We start from the raw sequence: 19,539 nt of genomic DNA on the forward strand, positions 1-19,539 counted from the left end.
AAGAGATGTAAGCAATTATATTCCCTTCAGTCCTCTCTGCTCTTGGGCCACAGTAATGAGTGCTCCCTTGGAAAAAGAAGACCCATGAGTGACTGCATTCTTCATGCTGTTTCCCACTTAGTTCTGCAAACCTCAGTTTGCTAGGCAGATCCAAAGAAGACCTTTTTGATTGCCTCTGTTCCATGCAAGATTTACTGAATGGTATAAGCCTGGGTAAAAAAAGAAGAGGTCTGGATCTAACCTCAGGGGGCCTGCCCTGCCCTGACTCTGGCCTGGATTTTGAATGCTTCATTTGTCCTACTGATATCTATAACGGATGGCAGTAACTTTCTACCTGCAGTCTGTCCATCATCCCTTCATCTCTTCTTAATCCTTCTCACAGTCACTGAAATAGTCTTGTCAAGCTGGATTTTTCATGGTCTCTCTCTTCCTTGGCTCAGTAGCTACAATGTCCACTATTCAGTGTGATAGAATCCAAACTCCTCCACCTCAGGATATACCATTCCACTCTAGCCAAGCCGACTGGTCTGGATTACCTCTTGCTCGGCTCCTTGGCACACACTGCTTTGCTCTTGTCATCCCACAGCTACAGTGTCTTCCTGTCTCACCACTTCCTGGTTCCAGCCTCACTTTTCAGTTGGGTCCCCCTTGATCCTCACCAGAAAGGAGGCGCCATAATGCTCAGAGCAAGGCAGGCAGCTGTGCCCCACCTGTCCATCCTCCACTAACCTCCAGCAGGAGACTCTTAGACCTGGACTAGCAGAGCTGCCCATGGCCCATGTCTTCCTACCCGCCATAGCAGCCCTTCCCTAAACGTGGTCTTCTGTCTTGGTCCTTGGTGTTGGGTCCTGGCTGAGTTATCCTGCTCACAAGATTAACTCAGACTTCATTTTTCCCTGTTTCTCAACTTTAACCAACAGCCGGGGCTCCATTCTCTGTAGACTTGATCACAAGACATTAAGTGCCTGCTCAGCCTGCAGACTGAGACCCAGCAAGCACCATTCACTGAAGTGGTTCGATGCCAAAAATAACAGCTCCCATCGGTTGTGTTTATTTACGAATTTAATATTGATTTGTAATTTTATTTATATTATGTATTTAATTTGTAGGTGTTGTTTATGTTTTATTATAACATCATGAAATGTTTTATCAACATTACATTAAACCTCATGAGAACCCTGATCATCAGAATATATTCATATTTGAATTTTTCATATGAAGAAATGAATGCTCAGAAAGGTTGAGTAACTTCTTTTTTCCATTTTTTAAATTTAAATTCAATTAATCAACATATAACATATTATTGGTTTCAGAGGTAAAGGTCAGTGATTCGTCAGTCTTATATAATACCCAGGGCTCATTACATCACGTGCCCTCCTTAATGTCTATCACCCAGCTACCCCATCCCCCACCTCCCTCCCCTCCAGCAACCCTCAGTTTGTTTCTTATGGTTAAGAGTCTCTTATAGTTTGTCAACTGTAGGACATTGAATAACTTGGCCAAGATCATACGGCTTATGAGTTATAATGATATCTTCTTTCAAATTTGATCTTAAATCCACCTTCATGAACACTTTCCAATGACTATTGACACCTTTGCTCCTGCTCTCAGTCTGTGCTGCTGCTTCATGGCCTCCCTGTATCACAGGCTGTAACCATCTGTGTGTCACCTTCATAATGATCCTCAAGGACAAGGATCTCTTCACAACAAAAAATGTTGCCTCCTCCAAAGACAGAGAACATCATAGGAAATGGTGTTGTTTGACTCATTCGACTTTCAAGCACCCATGAGTGAATTGGGAGATAGAATGATTGCTGTTTAGAAATACAGATTAACTCCCCTGGGTGGCCTCTCTGATCAGTGACTCAAGCTTCTTTACTGGGTGGGCACAGTAAGTCCTGAGACTGCACTGCTTCCTATGGACAGAGGATATCCCACCAGGAAAGGCCCATGGCTTCTTACTCATGAGGCTTCCTGAGAGCAGCAGAGCACAGCCTACAAACAGGGAACCACAAACCTTTGCAGTGGGCAGGCATACTATCACTGCTTAACAGAAGAGGAGATGGAAGTTCATAGCATTTAAGTAACTTGTTCAAAATCATTCATTAGAAAGAGGCAGAATTAGTTCTCAAACCCAAACCCCTTTCCTCCCATCCACTGCTCCCTGTTACAATACACACTTGCCTTTTCTTGCATGAAAGAACTCAGTGACGCAGGCTCCAGATACAAGAGAGAATGCAGCACAAGAAATTTCCATTTCTAAAGATAAGTAGACACTAACAACTTCCAAATTCCCTAGCTAAAAATACTTTGAAACAACGGTGACTAGACCACAGCCTAATGCAGCCTTGATGGAAAGATGATATTATTCTCCAGACTCCCAAACTCTTTTGTTCCATCAGATGTACATATCCCTTTGCCTTATTCCCTCTGGGTTACAGGAATTGCACAGACAGTGTCTGAATGACCAAGGGCACCAGGGATCTATGATAATTCAAATACACAAACATAAGGCCTAATTTTAGACTTTCTGAGCATAGTGGACATTCTGGGGGTCTGAAGTGCTTCCGTTTCGGTTGTTGGTTTTGGTCTATGGTTTCTTGTTAATTAACAGGGTTGGCTTAAAGGTCACCCAGTGCAGTCAGCCCCATCATAAGAAATGGAAGAAGGTCTGAGCAGTGGAAATCACTCAAGCTATGAATTGCATTTGGAAATTGCATCTTCACTAACAGTCAGGAGCTCTATATGTCTTGCTATCTGAGCTTAGAAGCTCATTTGCTGACTGTCAAGGACAAAGAAAACTTATTTCTCAGTTGCAGAAAGGGTGAGTCTCTGCTCACCTACAAAGGGACAGGCAGGCTACTCCCACCAAAAATATCTTTCTTACCTTCACATGAGTCACTGGCATTCTATTTCTGGTCTTTGTGACCTTTGAAAAAGGTCTCTCCATGGACCCAAGGACAGCAGTGACCTTCATGTGTTTTCACAATGCTGCTACAATATAAGAAGCTGGAATTGTGGCAGTGGGGATGTCTCTGTTAGCAGAGAAGGACCCCGTATATATACTAAACCTTCCAGGGAAGGAGCACTCAGTGAGCAGAAGAGAAGTCTCCACAATGTCCACCAGCCTGGTGAGATGGGTACACTGTACAGAGCCAAGGCAGGCTATGAGAAGCATCCATGGGACACACTTTGTTAAATCCTCCTACTACGTGCCAGGAAGTGTACTGGCTTGTGTGAGAGCAAAAAGCATCAGTCACAGTCTCCATCTTCATAGATAGCACCATCTAAGGGAGAACCAGATATATACTTGAAGAACATATATTAGAATGTAATGTATAAAATCTTTTGGAAGTCCAGAGGCAAGAGCAATGAATTCTGCCCACAGTTGGGTGGAGGAGTCAGAAAAGTCCTGATGGATAAGGGGTCACTAGAATTTGGTATTGAAGGATTAAGATAAACTCATTCCAAGTACAGAAGAATAAGGGAAAGACAGTCCAGAGAAAACCTATAAACAAAGACAGAGATGCAAAAGGACCTATTTGGAGGATAATGGGTACTTTGGAACAGCTCAAGCCAATGAAAGGTTTTGAGCAGAAGACCTGAGTTAGCTTTGCATCTTAGAAAGGGGATTCTGATGAGTGCCGGGATGGGGTAGAAGGAGGCATCTGGGCCAAAGATGACCATTTGGAAATTCACCTGCTTAAGTAGACCAGGTGAGAGCAGTGGAAGACCTGACTAAGGCAAAGGCCATGGGGGAGAGAGGAGGGAACTCCTGTCTGATGTAGACTCTGGATGCTTTGGATAGATTTTTTAAAATCATATTTGAAAAATGAACTAAATGGGTGTATGGTTTCCGAGCATCCAAAACACTGTCACCTTCATGATTTGATGTCAGTCATTCCCTAAACACTTTGAAGGAGGCAGAGAAATCATCTGATGATGCTATTTCATCTTATTTTATTCTTCGTTTAATCCAAGGTTTCAAGTTTATTTTCATAAAATTGAACAAAAGACTTTCTTATTTTTTTCTCCATTCCTGTATTAATTTTGTTCTTGTATTTTCTTTTTTTCTTCCTTACTTTATATTTTTAGGTGAAGTACAGTTGACATATAATGTTATGTCAGCTTCAGGTGTACAACATTATGACATGATTCTATACATTATGCAATGCTCACCACAAGTGGAGCTACCATCTCTCTCCATATAATGCTATTATACCACTGACTATATTCCCTATGCTGTACTTTTCATCCCTGTGCCTTAATTTACTATATAACTGAAAGTTAGTACCTATCATTTCCTTCACCTAAGTCTCCTGTCCCCTCCCTACCTCTCTCCCCTCTGGCAACTGCCAGTTTGTTCTCTGTATTTATGAGTCTATTTCTCTCTTTGTTGTTTGTCGTCCATTTGTTTTATAGATGCCACATATAAGTAAAATCATGTTTGTTTTTCTCTGTCTGACTAATTTTACTTAGCATAACAGCCTCTAGGTCCATCCATATTGTCACAAATGGCAAGATTTCATTCTTTTTATGACGGAGTAATATTCCATTGCGTGTATATGTATATGTGTATCTTCTGTATCCATCAATTCACCAGTGGACATTTAGGTTGCTCCCATATAATGATACTATTTTAGAAAGAGATGCTCAGAAGAAACTGAAACCAAAAAAAAAAAAAAAAAGAAGGCAGGATGTTGTCCAAACCATGGGACCTTCCTCCTGGGCAGCGACCCTAAGAGATACAAATAGGACCCTGGATGCATGAGGACGAGGGGATGCAGAAGTGTCAGGAGAACAGAGAGACAATCACAGAGAAGGTGAGATCAACTTCCCCTGGTCTTCCTATCAATACACAACCATGTGTTTGTGTTTCTGACCTGTAAACAAGGAGAAGAAAACCTGCCTTGACTCCATTGTCCTTACATGCTGCCATCCCAGTCCTCCAAAACATTGTCCAAACTTGCTGTCTCCAAAGCCTCTCTTTTCATTCTCCCTTGAACCAATTCTAAGAGGGTTTTCCTCAACCCCTCTCCCCGACAATTCTTGTCAAAGTCATGAAAATTTCTCTCTATGCAGACTTAATGATTAATTCTCAGTCCTTGTTTCACCTCAACTACACTCAGCTTTGAACACAGCTGACCACTCCCATCCTTGGCTGCACGTTCTTCACCAGGCTCACAGGGTGCCCACTGTCTTGGTTTCCTCCTGCCTTGTTGATTCCTCCTCCTCTGTCTCTCATGGGTTCTTCTACCCACAACTCCATGTGGGAATGGCCCAGGGCTCCGACAGGGGTCATCTTTTCTAGTGATGCTCACTTCCTGGGTGATCTCAATTGCTCACTGAGCTTTAAATTTCTTCTGTTTGCTGAAGACTGACAAATTTAAACCTTTCTACCTTTAACCTCCATCTCTCACCTGAAGTTCAGGCTCATATATTCAGCTTCCCACTCAACACCACTTCATTTTTCTAAGTAAATATCTCAAACTCAATGTATCAAAAACTAAAATTCTAATATCCACACTCCTCCAAAAATGTGTTTCACTCTCAGATATCCCTACTCTTCCAGCTGCTCAACAAGATTTCCAGGAGCCATCTTTGGCTTTTCTCACATACTTCACACCTGATCTAGCATCTGTTTCTGTGTGTTCTACCTTCAAAATGCATCCATAATCTAACCACTGCCCACCAGTCCCCCTGATGTTACCCTATTCTAAGCATCCATCATTTCATCCCCAGATGACTGCATGTGCAGTCCTGACACACACAAAAAAGTTAAAGTCCTAACCCCCCAGTACCTCTGAATGTGACTTTATAGGGTCATTGTAGGTGTAATCAAGTTAAGAAAAAGCCATTTAGGAGGGAGCTTAATTTGATAGGATTGAACAGACACACCCAGAGAGAAGGTAAGGTGGAGACACATAACGAGGACAGCCATGTGAAAATGGAGGCAGAGATGGCATCGTGCAGCCACAAGCCACAGACCTGGAGCTACCAGAAGACACACAAAGGATCCTACCCTAGTGGCTACAAACAGAAGATGATCCAGCCAGCAGCTTGAATTTAGACCTCCAGCCTTCTGACCTGTGGGAGAAGAAAGTATCTGTTGTTAAGCCAGCCAGTTTGTGATGTTTTGTTACAGCAGCTCTAGGAAACAAATACACTGCAACAACCTCCCAACTGTTCTCCCTGCTTCCACTCTTATCCTAAATTTATTCCCAACAGAACAGTGCAAATAATCCTCTAAATATAAATCATAACCTGTCATGTCTCTACTCAAAGCCCTCACCTGGCTCTCTACCTTACTCAGAAGACAATCAAAGTCCTCATAATGTAATTATCTATGAGTCTCCACATGTCCCCATTACCTATGACCTCACCTTTTGCTACTGTCTCTCTCCTGTACTCCCATCCGGCCACCTTCCTGTTCTTCAAACATGTCAGGCATTTTCACATGTTAGCGTCTATGCTCTAGCAGTTTCCTGGAAGACAATTTCCCAGATATTCACATCCTTCAAACCTTGACATCAATGTCAAGGACACATTTAGTGTCTCCTTAAAATCTCCCCCACCCCCTGACACCCCAACCATCCTCATTAATACTGTAATCTTCCCTGCCCTCATAAATCCCAATTTCCTTCATCCTGATCCGCCTCTTCGTTTATGCCATAGCCCTTACTGTCTCCTATCATACTTTATAATTTTCTTATCTACTTTATTCATCTTTATTGTCTACCTCAACCCATTAGAATGTAAGTTTCAAGGGGCAGATGTTTTTGTTGCTTTTGTTCACTGTTTTATCCTAAGCATCTCAAACAGTACATAGCACATATTGGAATTTAATAATTATTGGTTGAAGTATCAAATAAATTTTTTGCTTTATCATTTTTCCTAGAGATAGTCCTAGGTTAAACATTGACTGAAACAGTGGTGTGCGCGTGTGTGAGCATGTTAGCATGTGTGTGTGTGTGTGTGTGTGTGTGTGTGTTGAGGAAGGGATACAAATTGGAATTGGGTTTAAATCCCAACCCTGCAATTTCTAATGGGAAACTAAAGTGGGGGCACATCAAATGCTTCAATTCCATCATCGTAGAACAAACCCAATTTAATATATATTCCAATATAATAAAATAATTCTTACATCGCAGAGTTGGAAAGAATAAATTTGAAAATATATTCAAGTGTTCTGGTACACTAGAAAATACACTAAGAATACTGCAATTAGTAGCATTTTGTGTGTTCTGGTTTTTTCTTCATAGTTCTATTTTTTGTCAACATTCTCTGATTAACCTAGGAATTCAGTTCACCAGGAAGACGTGGTATGGGAGAAACGGCATCTGGTTTAGCACTGGGCCCTTGTTTTGGCTTGTGGACAGCAGCATATAAAGCCCCTTGCCATAAGGGAGGGCCTTGAGGTGCCTGCAGGGCAAGCTAGCTAACTAGACAATATCATATTGGCCTGGGCTTCCTCTGGCTTTACCTCTGACGTGCACAGCACAATTATCTTTATCCTTCTATTTTTTTATAGCACTTTTGACTCACTGGAAATGTACCTAAGCCAACAATCTCTCCTTGTGCTTTTTACTGAGCTCCAAATTCAGATGTTCAGTCTAAAGAAATCTTGGCTGAGGTGAAAAATTCCTTTAAACTCATGTGTTCTGAACATTAACTTGCTCAACAATATTCTTGCCAGCGAAAGGAGAAAGTCATACTGATAAGGAAGAGGAGGACCAAAGAGCTCCAAACCCAGAGTTACGACTCTGGTACAGTGCTCTTCCTAACAAGGTATGAAAACCTCAGATAATTTGCCCGCTTAACTTAGGTATCTTTGATCTTATTTGTAAGTGGCGGAAGAAAGCTATGTTCATTTTCTCTAAACCTTGAGATTGCCACGCTGATGGTAAAATCCGTCTTTGGATTTAGAGTCCTGGCAGAGTCCACACATATGGGGTTCAGGGATATGGGTGGAGCAGGAAGAACTGCAAGATTGTGGTATGGGCAAGCAGCTCGAGTGACCATCCAGCTCTGAGCTGGATGACGTCCTGCTCTAAAAGGTAGTTCCTTCTTTTGCGAAACAGAAAAATAGCACCCACCCCATTACATAAGGATTAAATCATGTCATACACATGCCATATTCACTATAGGGTTTTTTTTTTTGTTTTTTTTTTAATTTAAGTTTTATTTTTTTTAAACATATAATATCTTTTTATCCCCAGGGGTACAGGTCTGTGAATCGCCAGGTTTACACACTTCACAGCACTCACCATAGCACATACCCTCCCCAATGTCCATAATCCCACCCCCCCACACCCCCCCATTAACCCTCAGTTTGTTTTGTGAGATTAAGAGTCACTTATGGTTTGTCTCCCTCCCAATCCCATCTTGTTTCATTTATTCTTCTCCTACACCCTTAACCCCCCATGTTGCATCTCCTCTCCCTCATATCAGGGAGATCATATGATAGTTGTCTTTCTCCGATTGACTTATTTCGCTAAGCATGATACCCTCTAGTTCCATCCACGTCGTCGCAAATGGCAAGATTTCATTTCTTTTGATGGCTGCATAGTATTCCATTGTGTATATATACCACATCTTCTTTATCCATTCGTCTGTTGATGGACATCTAGGTTCTTTCCATAGTTTGGCTATTGTAGACATTGCTGCTATAAACATTCGGGTGCACGTGCCCCTTCGGATCACTACATTTGTATCTTTAGGGTAAATACCCAGCAGTGCAATTGCTGGGTCATAAGGTAGTTCTATTTTCAACATTTTGAGGAACCTCCATGCTGTTTTCCAGAGTGGTTGCACCAGCTTGCATTCCCACCAACAGTGTAGGAGGGTTCCCCTTTCTCCGCATCCTCGCCAGCATCTGTCATTTCCTGACTTGTTAATTTTAGCCATTCTGACTGGTGTGAGGTGGTATCTCATTGTGGTTTTGATTTGTATTTCCCTGATGCCGAGTGATGTGGAGCACTTTTTCATGTGTCTGTTGGCCATCTGGATGTCTTCTTTGCAGAAATGTCTGTTCATGTCCTCTGCCCATTTCTTGACTGGATTATTTGTTCTTTGGGTGTTGAGTTTGCTAAGTTCTTTATAAATTTTGGACACTAGCCCTTTATCTGATATGTCATTTGCAAATATCTTCTCCCATTCTGTCAGTTGTCTTTTGGTTTTGTTAACTGTTTCCTTTGCTGTGCAAAAGCTTTTGATCTTGATAAAATCCCAATAGTTCATTTTTGCCCTTGCTTCCCTTGCCTTTGGCGATGTTCCTAGGAAGATGTTGCTGCGGCTGAGGTCGAAGAGGTTGCTGCCTGTGTTCTCCTCAAGGATTTTGATGGATTCCTTTCTCACATTGAGGTCCTTCATCCATTTTGAGTCTATTTTCGTGTGTGGTGTAAGGAAATGATCCAATTTCATTTTTCTACATGTGGCTGTCCAATTTTCCCAACACCATTTGTTGAAGAGGCTGTCTTTTTTCCATTGGATATTCTTTCCTGCTTTGTCGAAGATGAGTTGACCATAGAGTTGAGGGTCTATTTCTGGGCTCTCTATTCTGTTCCATTGATCTATGTGTCTGTTTTTGTGCCAGTACCATGCTGTCTTGATGATGACAGCTTTGTAATAGAGCTTGAAGTCTGGAATTGTGATGCCACCAACTTTGGCTTTCTTTTTCAATATTGCTTTGGCTATTCGAGGTCTTTTCTGGTTCCATATAAATTTTAGGATTATTTGTTCCATTTCTTTGAAAAAAAATGCATGGTACTTTGATAGGAATTGCATTAAATGTGTAGATTGCTTTAGGTAGCACAGACATTTTCACAATATTTATTCTTCCAATCCAGGAGCATGGAACATTTTTCCATTTCTTTGTGTCTTCCTCAATTTCTTTCATGAGTACTTTATAGTTTTCTGTGTATAGATTCTTAGTCTCTTTGGTTAGATTTATTCCTAGGTATCTTATAGTTTTGGGTGCAATTGTAAATGGGATGGACTCCTTAATTTCTCTTTCTTCTGTCTTGTTGTTGGTGTAGAGAAATGCAACTGATTTCTGGGCATTGATTTTATATCCTGACACTTTACTGAATTCCTGTACAAGTTCTAGCAGTTTTGGAGTGGAGTCTTTTGGGTTTTCCACATATAGTATCATATCATCTGCGAAGAGTGATAGTTTGACTTCTTCTTTGCCGATTTGGATGCCTTTAATTTCCTTTTGTTGTCTGATTGCTGAAGCTAGGACTTCTAGTACTATGTTGAATAGCAGTGGTGATAACGGACATCCCTGCCGTGTTCCCGACCTTAGCGGAAAAGCTTTCAGTTTTTCTCCATTGAGAATGATATTTGCAGTGGGTTTTTCATAGATGGCTTTGATAATATTGAGGTATGTGCCCTCTATCCCTACACTTTGAAGAGTTTTGATCAGGAAGGGATGCTGTACTTTGTCAAATGCTTTTTCAGCATCTATGGAGAGTATCATATGGTTCTTGTTCTTTCTTTTATTAATGTGTTGTATCACATTGATTGATTTGTGGATGTTGAACCAACCTTGCAGCCCTGGAATAAATCCCACTTGGTCGTGGTGAATAATCCTTTTAATGTACTGTTGAATCCTATTGGCTAGTATTTTGGTGAGAATTTTTGCATCTGTGTTCATCAAGGATATTGGTCTGTAGTTCTCTTTTTTGATGGGATCCTTGTCTGGTTTGGGGATCAAGGTGATGCTGGACTCATAAAATGAGTTTGGAAGTTTTCCTTCCATTTCTATTTTTTGGAACAGTTTCAGGAGAATAGGAATTAGTTCTTCTTTAAATGTTTGGTAGAATTCCCCCGGGAAGCCGTCTGGCCCTGGGCTTTTGTTTGTTTGGAGATTTTTGATGACTGTTTCAATCTCCTTACTGGTTATGGGTCTGTTCAGGCTTTCTATTTCTTCCTGGTTCAGTTGTGGTAGTTTATATGTCTCTAGGAATGCATCCATTTCTTCCAGATTGTCAAATTTGTTGGTGTAGAGTTGCTCATAGTATGTTCTTATAATTGTCTGTATTTCTTTGGTGTTCGTTGTGATCTCTCCTCTTTCATTCATGATTTTATTTATTTGGGTCCTTTCTCTTTTCTTTTTGATAAGTCTGGCCAGGGGTTTATCGATCTTATTAATTCTTTCAAAGAACCAGCTCCTAGTTTCATTGATTTGTTCTATTGTTTTTTTGGTTTCTATTTCATTGATTTCTGCTCTGATCTTTATGATTTCTCTTCTCCTGCTGGGTTTAGGGTTTCTTTCTTGTTCTTTCTCCAGCTCTTTTAGGTGTAGGGTTAGGTTGTGTACCTGAGACCTTTCTTGTTTCTTGAGAAAGGCTTGTACCGCTATATATTTTCCTCTCAGGACTGCCTTTGTTGTGTCCCACAGATTTTGAACCATTGTGTTTTCATTATCATTTGTTTCCATGAATTTTTTCAATTCTTCTTTAATTTCCTGGTTGACCCATTCATTCTTTAGAAGGATGCTGTTTAGTCTCCATGTATTTGGGTTCTTTCCAAATTTCCTCTTGTGATTGAGTTCTAGCTTCAGAGCATTGTGGTCTGAAAATATGCAGGGAATGATTCCAATCTTTTGATAACGGTTGAGACCTGATTTAGGACCGAGAATATGATCTATTCTGGAGAATGTTCCATGTGCACTAGAGAAGAATGTGTATTCTGTTGCTTTGGGATGAAATGTTCTGAATATATCTGTGATGTCCATCTGGTCCAGTGTGTCATTTAAGGCCTTGATTTCCTTGTTGATCTTTTGCTTGGATGATCTGTCCATTTCAGTGAGGGGAGTGTTAAAGTCCCCTAAGATTATTGTATTATTGTCGATGTGTTTCTTTGATTTTGTTATTAATTGGTTTATATAGTTGGCTGCTCCCACGTTAGGGGCATAGATATTTAAAATTGTTAGATCTTCTTGTTGGACAGATCCTTTGAGTATGATATAGTGTCCTTCCTCATCTCTTATTATAGTCTTTGGCTTAAAATCTAATTGATCTGATATAAGGATTGCCACTCCTGCTTTTTTCTGATGTCCATTAGCATGGTAAATTCTTTTCCACCCCCTCACTTTAAATCTGGAGGTGTCTTCGGGTTTAAGATGAGTTTCTTGTAGGCAACATATAGATGGGTTTTGTTTTTTTATCCATTCTGATACCCTGTGTCTTTTGATTGGGGCATTTAGCCCATTCACATTCAGGGTAAGTATTGAGAGATATGAATTTAGTGCCATTGTATTGCCTGTAAGGTGACTGTTATTGTATATTGTTTCTGTTCCTTTCTGATCTACTACTTTTAGGGTCTCTCTTTGCTTAGAGGACCCCTTTCAATATTTCCTGTAGAGCTGGTTTGGTATTTGCAAATTCTTTCAGTTTTTGTTTGTCCTGGAAGCTTTTAATCTCTCCTTCTATTTTCAATGATAGCCTAGCTGGATATAGTATTCTTGGCTGCATGTTTTTCTCGTTGAGTACTCTGAATATATCATGCCAGCTCTTTCTGGCCTGCCAGGTCTCTGTGGATAAGTCTGCTGCCAATCTAATATTTTTACCATTGTATGTTACAGACTTCTTTTCCCGGGCTGCTTTCAGGATCTTCTCTTTGTCACTAAGACTTGTAAATTTTACTATTAGGTGACGGGGTGTGGACCTATTCTTATTGATCTTGAGGGGGGTTCTCTGAATCTCCTGGATTTTGATGCTTGTTCCCTTTGCCATATTGGGGAAATTCTCTCCAATAATTCTCTCCAATATACCTTCTGCTCCCCTCTCTGTTTCCTCTTCTTCTGGAATCCCAATTATTCTAATGTTGTTTCGTCTTATGGTGTCACTTATCTCTCGAATTCTCCCCTCGTGGTCCAGTAGCTGTTTGTCCCTCTTTTGCTCAGCTTCTTTATTCTCTGTCATTTGGTCTTCTATATCGCTAATTCTTTCTTCTGCCTCATTTATCCTAGCAGTGAGAGCCTCCATTTTTGATTGCACCTCATTAATAGCTTTTTTGATTTCAACTTGGTTAGATTTTAGTTCTTTTATTTCTCCAGAAAGGGCTTTTATCTCTCCGGAGAGGGTTTCTCTAATATCTTCCATGCCTTTTTCGAGCCCGGCTAGAACCTTGAGAATCGTCATTCTGAACTCTAGATCTGACATATTACCAACGTCTGTATTGATTAGGTCCCTAGCCTTTGGTACTGCCTCTTGTTCTTTTTTTTGTGGTGAATTTTTCCGCCTTGTCATTTTGTCCAGATAAGAGTAGATGAAGGAGCAAGTAAAATACTAAAAGGGTGGCAACAACCCCAGGAAAATATGCTTTAGCCAAATCAGAAGAGATCCCAAATCATGAGGGGGAGAAAGGGGATAAAAAGAGGTTCAGAAAGAAGAAAAAGAAAAAAAAAAAAGAAGAAGAAAAAAAAAAAGGAAGAAACAATTAAAAAAAGAAAACCAATAAAGAAAAATATATAAAAAGGAAAAATATATATATATATTAGATAAACTAGTTAAAAAACGTTAAAAAAGAAAAGGGTAAAAGTTAAAAAAATTTAGCAGAAGAAGAAAAATAAATTGAAAAAGAAAAAAAATTAAATTAACTGCAAGGCTAAAGAATCATGGGGAGAAAGCCATGAGTTCCGTGCTTTGCTTTCTCCTCCTTTGGAATTCCGCTGCTCTCCTTGGTATTGAAACTGTCCTCCTTGGTAGGTGAACTTGGTCCTGGCTGGGCTTCTTGTTGATCTTCTCGGGGAGGGGCCTTTTGTAGTGATTCTCAAGTGTCTTTGCCCCGGGCAGAGTTGCACCGCCCTTACCAGGGGCCGGTCTGAGTAATCCGCTCGGGTTTGCTTTCGGGAGCTTTTGTTCCCTGAGCGCTTTCCGTAGAGTTCCGGAGGGCAGGAATGAAGATGGCGGCCTCCTAGTCTCCGGCCCGGAGGAGCCGAGAGCCCGGGGCCCCACTCCTCAGTGCGCCCTCAGAGAACAGCGCCGATTTACTCCCGTCACCCTGCCTCCGGCCGCGCTCCGAGCTGACCGAGCCTGCGACCGGTTCAAGGTAACCCCGAGCTGAGAGTCACTCCTCGGCTCTGTCTCTGTAGCCGGCTTCCCTGTTCTAATACTTGTAAGCTCTGCGACACTCAGACACCCCTGATCCTTCTGTGACCCTGCGTGGGCTTCACCCCGGTTAAGCCTCTGGAGCGATGTCCCTCAGCGGAACAGACTTTTAAAAGTCCCGATTTTGTGCTCCGTTGCTCCGCCGCTTGCCGGGAGCCGGCCCCTCCCCCCGCGGTCTATCTTCCCGTCGCTTTGGATTCACTTCCCCGCCAGTCCTACCTTTCAGAAAGTGGTTGATTTTCTGTTTCTAGAGTTGCAGTTCTTCTTCTCTTCGATCTCCCGTTGGATTTGTAGGTGTTTGCAGTCTTTAGATAAGCTATCTAGCTGATCTCCCGCTACCTGAAGTAGTCTCAGCCTGCTACTTCTCCGCCATCTTGACTCCTCCCCTCACTATAGGGTTTTAACACATAACAGAAGCCTCCTGAATGGTAGCAATTATTATAACTGAAATAACCTTGAAGTCACATTTGTAATCACCATTCACCAAAAGAGTCATTTTAACTAGAAGAGATAAAGTAGTTGGACTTATTTTTTTTTTTTTTTTTAAGAAATGAGTCTTGTATTAGGCCTGAAGTTTGTATAGAATTTTCACAATTAGAGGTGGACACAGCTGTGTGAGGGGATTTTGTCTTCTGCCATGCTGTGGAGCAAAGCTTGTTCCACTTCCATTCAGCTGTGCAGGTTGAATTGACCAAAGCAATCGTTATAGAGAAGCCTAGTCCCGTATGGGTGGGGCAGGAACTTGTGAGGAAGCATTATACACCACTAAACCAGGCCCCGGACATGCCTCGCAGATTTTATGGAAAGAACTCTTCTTATGTCCGTGGGGGGTTGGATTCAAATGGAAAGTCAGCAGATGCAGTTTATGGACAGAAAGAAATTCATAAGAAATGATGTCACAAAACTTTCCCAATTGTCACACTAAGAGGTGTAATCCTCATGCCATCTCAGAATGATGGTGTGGTGGTCCAGATGATGGGGTTGCTCTCTGAAAACAACCAGGTTTTTAGGAGATTCATGAAGACATTTGCCCTTGGTCCTAAGGGCTCTGTTGCAAATAAGTTCTACATTCATATCTCCAGATACCAAGATGAGGTCTTTACTGGCTTTGTCACTGAGCCTCAGGAGGAATCTGAGGGAGAGGGAGAGAAACCTGAAGAAAGACAGAAGACACCTGAGGTGGTACTTGATGATTCTGGAACTTTCTATGATCAGAACTGTCAGAATGACTTGGAAGAACATTTAGAGGAACCTGTTGCTGAACCAGAACCAGAGCAAGAACCTATCTTTGAAATCCAACAGGAAAATCTGAGCCAGTATTAGAAGAAACTACTCCTGAGGATACACAGAAGAGTTCTTCCCCAGCACCTATGAACATAGATCAGACCATACAGAAGGACTTAAGGACATTTTCTTGGGAATTGGTGACCTTCCATCCAATGAATCTATTCCAGTTACTGGGATACCACTTCATGTTGTTCAAGTACCAGCTTCATAGTCTTGAACGGAGTCTAAGTCTGAATCTCAAATTCCACTGCTGAGGCCTCAGAAGGATCAAAGAATGTGAGAACAACAAGTTAATATTCCTCCCCAGAGGGGCCCTAGACCCATCCATGAGGCTGGTAAGCAAGGTGAGGCTGAACACCAAAGAACAGTGAAACACCCTGATAGTCACCAACCTGCCCCGTGAGGTGGACAAATTGAAACTTCAAGATTTTTTTTCAAAGTTATAGGAATGTGGTAGAACTCTGCATTAACAGTGGCAGGAAATTACCCAGTCTGGGGTTTGTTGTATTTGACGATTATAAGCCCCTCAGCCACAGGCCCATTATGTTCAAAGGTGAGTTCCATCTGAATGTGGACGAGAAGACCCAGGAAGGAGACCATCAAGACAACCGCCAGTGAGGACCTAGAGGCCCTGGAGGTTGGCTGGATGGTGGACTGAGCAGCCCTCTCCATGGAGGCATGGTGCAGAAAGCAGGATTTGGAGTGGGAAGGGCAATTATCCCAAGGCAGGGAATTGCTCCTCGCTGGTCTTCAGGCAGCAGGACAACTCATCCAGCTTCTGCAGAATGGTGAATTTCTTACACCAACGTTTGGTGTCCTAGAGTATGTAGAGTATGACCCTGGTCTACAATAAACTGCTCAAGATTGTACAATTTTACTTTTGGTGTTAATGATGTATGCTCCCTCTCTCTCCCTTCCTTCTCCTCACCTTTTAGCCCTTCACTTCCAATTTTGTGCAATGATATTTGAGGAAAAACAGATTTTTAAATATTGAAGGACTGAATTTCCTTGCTTCACTTTAGCATATTCAGACTGAAGGGGTTTTTGTTTGTTTGTTTGTTTGTTTTGTTTTGTTTTGTTTTTTAACAGCCATTTCCCAAAGGAATGTGTCTTGCTTTTTACTTACATTTGGTATGCTTCATTCACTTGAATATTTCTATTTTCGATGTGTTTCAAAAGTCTGTGAGAAACACAAGATTTGGTAAACATCTTCATAGCAGGAAAGAAAAGAATTTTCACAAGTAGAAAGAAAGAATAATGGCCCTTTATGTGGGAGAATGATCAAGAACAATGCTGAGAAGGTAAAAAGGAGCATAGGGTCTTTTGGAACGAAAAGTACAAAATCAAATGATTTGGTGGCAAATGATAGACTCATTAGAAAATAATCAGATAGTGAGGTAGATATTTGTTGCTATTGCCCATCCAGCTGCCATCTGCACCCCTTAGTCAAGTAAAAGAACCCTCCTCGTTTGTGAAAAATCCATCTCATGCTACTCAGGAAGGAATGACACCTCCCTCCAATTACACAGGAATTACCAAGTACAAAAATGAGCAATCAACTATTACAAAACACCTAAAGAAACTAAAATCATTGAAGAGGCAAAATGTTCCTCAAATTGAGGAACTAAATACTTGAAGAGGCAGAATAAATAAAACAAGAAAAAGCAATCATTAGAAGAAATGTAAATATCTTCAGAGAGCTATGGCAGGATTTTACATTCATAACAAATCAACTTCAAAGAAATTGGAAATTAATAGTTTAAAAAGGAAAGAAGAAGGCTACGTAGAGAGTTAAAGAGGGGATTTAGCAGATTAGATCATTAAGTGAGAAATGTTTTAAAACACAATACAAAAGATGGAACAGATGACATAAAAGTGGGGATATCAATCACACGAGGCAAATTTGAATGGAGCTTTAGAAAGAATTTCTACTGGGTTTAGACTGTTGGAAAGAATGAAATCCAGAGCTGTCCACTGTTATATGAAAGACAAAGCCAGCAAATAAAAGAAGAACTGAGCAATAAGGAAGGATAACACTAGAATTCCACTTCTGGCCATGTTGGAGAAAGAAGGACTGGACTTATCCTCCACACAATACAATAGCAAATGGGACAGAATATATGAAATAGCAGTCTTGAGACACTGGAGAGTAGGCAAAGCAGATCTTGTATCTCTACAAGACAGAAGACCAACTAGAGGATTTTCCAGATTGCCACACAGAAAGGAGAAACCCAAACAAAGAGCCAGAGGTGAGAGTCCAAGGAGGCCAAGTCAATGAGATGTGATGGAATGGAATATCCAAAAGAAGAAAGATGCATGGGAAGAGATCTTGGTAGAAAAATCCCCTCGAAACTTTGGGTAAGTACTGATCTATGTATGAGTGAAAGGAAACTTCCCAAGATTAAGAAAAAGACAATGAAAAAGTGCAGCTGGACAATTTCCACACCTTACATAGGGCGGGGATTCATTCATGTCCCCAAAAGCAGAGTTAAATGACCTCTTAATACAAGGGGCCTCAGGCAAAGCCCTCAGAAGATTGTGGCTTCAGTCACAATGTGAAATTCTCCCTAGACCAAAGGCAACTCTGTGCATGCCTTAACAAAAATTAAAAGTAACTTCAAAACGATTCAACCAATCCCAAGTAACTTAAGCAAATGTCATAATGCCTTCCAACTCTACTTAAAAAAGAATACAACACAACTTCAGCACATGATGAAATAAAATTCCCAATGTCAGGTAAAAACTTACCAGGCAAGAAAAGAGCAAGAAAATGTGACCATAAGCAGAAGAAAATTAATCAATAGGGGGGAAAAAAGATCCTTAATGACAGAATCAATGGAATTGATGGACATTAAAACAGCTGTTTTAAATATACTCTATAGGAGGGTTGGCAAACTTTCTATAATGGGCCAGATAATATATGTTATGGGATTTGAAGGCCAGATGATCTCTCTTTCACTTCTGCTCATTTGGCCACTATAGAACAAGAGCAGCCATCGACAAGTCACAAATGTTCACGCCAAAAACTGGAAACAACCCAGAAAACCATCAGTTGGCAGGTGGATAAACAAACTGGGGTACATCCACCATTAGAACATTAGTCAGCAATAAAATGAGTAAGCCATTTCAATAACACAATAAAAGGGATGAATCCTAGGAGTATTTTGCTAAGTGGAAAAAAAAAAACAGTCTCAAAATGTTTCATACTATATGATTGCTTATAAAAAAAATTCTAAAAAAGGCAAGACTCTAGTGACAAAAAGCATTATCAGTGGTTGCCAGGGACCAAGGGTTGGAAAGAGGGGACTGACTGCCAAGAAGTGTAAGGGACCTTTCTGGGGTCATGAAAACATTCTATATCATGATCGCAGTGATGGTAACAAAAACTCTTCACATTTTTCAAAACTCATTAACTACATACTTGAAAGGGTATTTTTTTTTATAAAAGTAGATTTTTTTCTAAAAAAGTCAACTATAGAGATCTTAGAAATGGTTAAGAATTGAAGTGTTAAACTGAGCTTCGTAATTGGCTGAATAACCCAATGTGCACAGCTGAAGAGTGAATCAGCATGCTGGTAGAATACGCCATGAAATTCTCCCCCAAAAGTGCATAATGTTCAAAGACTGGAAAGTATGGTATAGTTAGGAAATGTGCGGTATAGACCTAAAAATTCCATTTTTTAAATGTGTATTTAAACGCATGTATATGAATGCTAGTGTAGGGACAGTTTGGAAGGATGTATGCCCAAATGTTCAAGTGGAAATGAGAAGTAGAGGAGAGAGAGTTTCCACATTTTGCTCCATTTGTTAATTAGTCATTCTTTTCCCTACTCTATTCTAGAACTCACAGGAAACAACAGCAAAGAAAATCAAAGTACCAACTTATTAGCAGGGCTATACCTCCAAATCATAGTTCTGATAATGGACCGAAGTTCAAAGCCTAAAGATGGGTTTGAAAGGCCTCCTCCTCTTCCTGAACCCAAAACCAGATTTCCAATTAGCCGCAAGTATAGGAGGCCAAGGAGATGGGAGTGCTTGAGATTACTGAAGGAAAAAAGGAAGAGAGATTTCAATGCCAGGCTCTTCTCTTATAGTCTTGGCCCTATGGGGGAAAAAGAAAATGTAAAGGGCATTT

General features: G+C 40.9%; 1 pseudogene; it reads left to right on the forward strand.

The window, feature by feature from the left end:
- Positions 1 to 16,196, forward strand: part of LOC111150987 — a 35,642-nt pseudogene extending 19,446 nt beyond the window's left edge.
- The last annotated feature ends 3,343 nt before the right edge of the window (positions 16,197 to 19,539 follow it).

This window comes from Enhydra lutris, unplaced genomic scaffold (assembly GCF_002288905.1).
Source record: "Enhydra lutris kenyoni isolate GAN:26980312 unplaced genomic scaffold, ASM228890v2 scaffoldscaffold25, whole genome shotgun sequence".
In the NCBI taxonomy this organism is placed as follows: domain Eukaryota; kingdom Metazoa; phylum Chordata; class Mammalia; order Carnivora; family Mustelidae; genus Enhydra; species Enhydra lutris.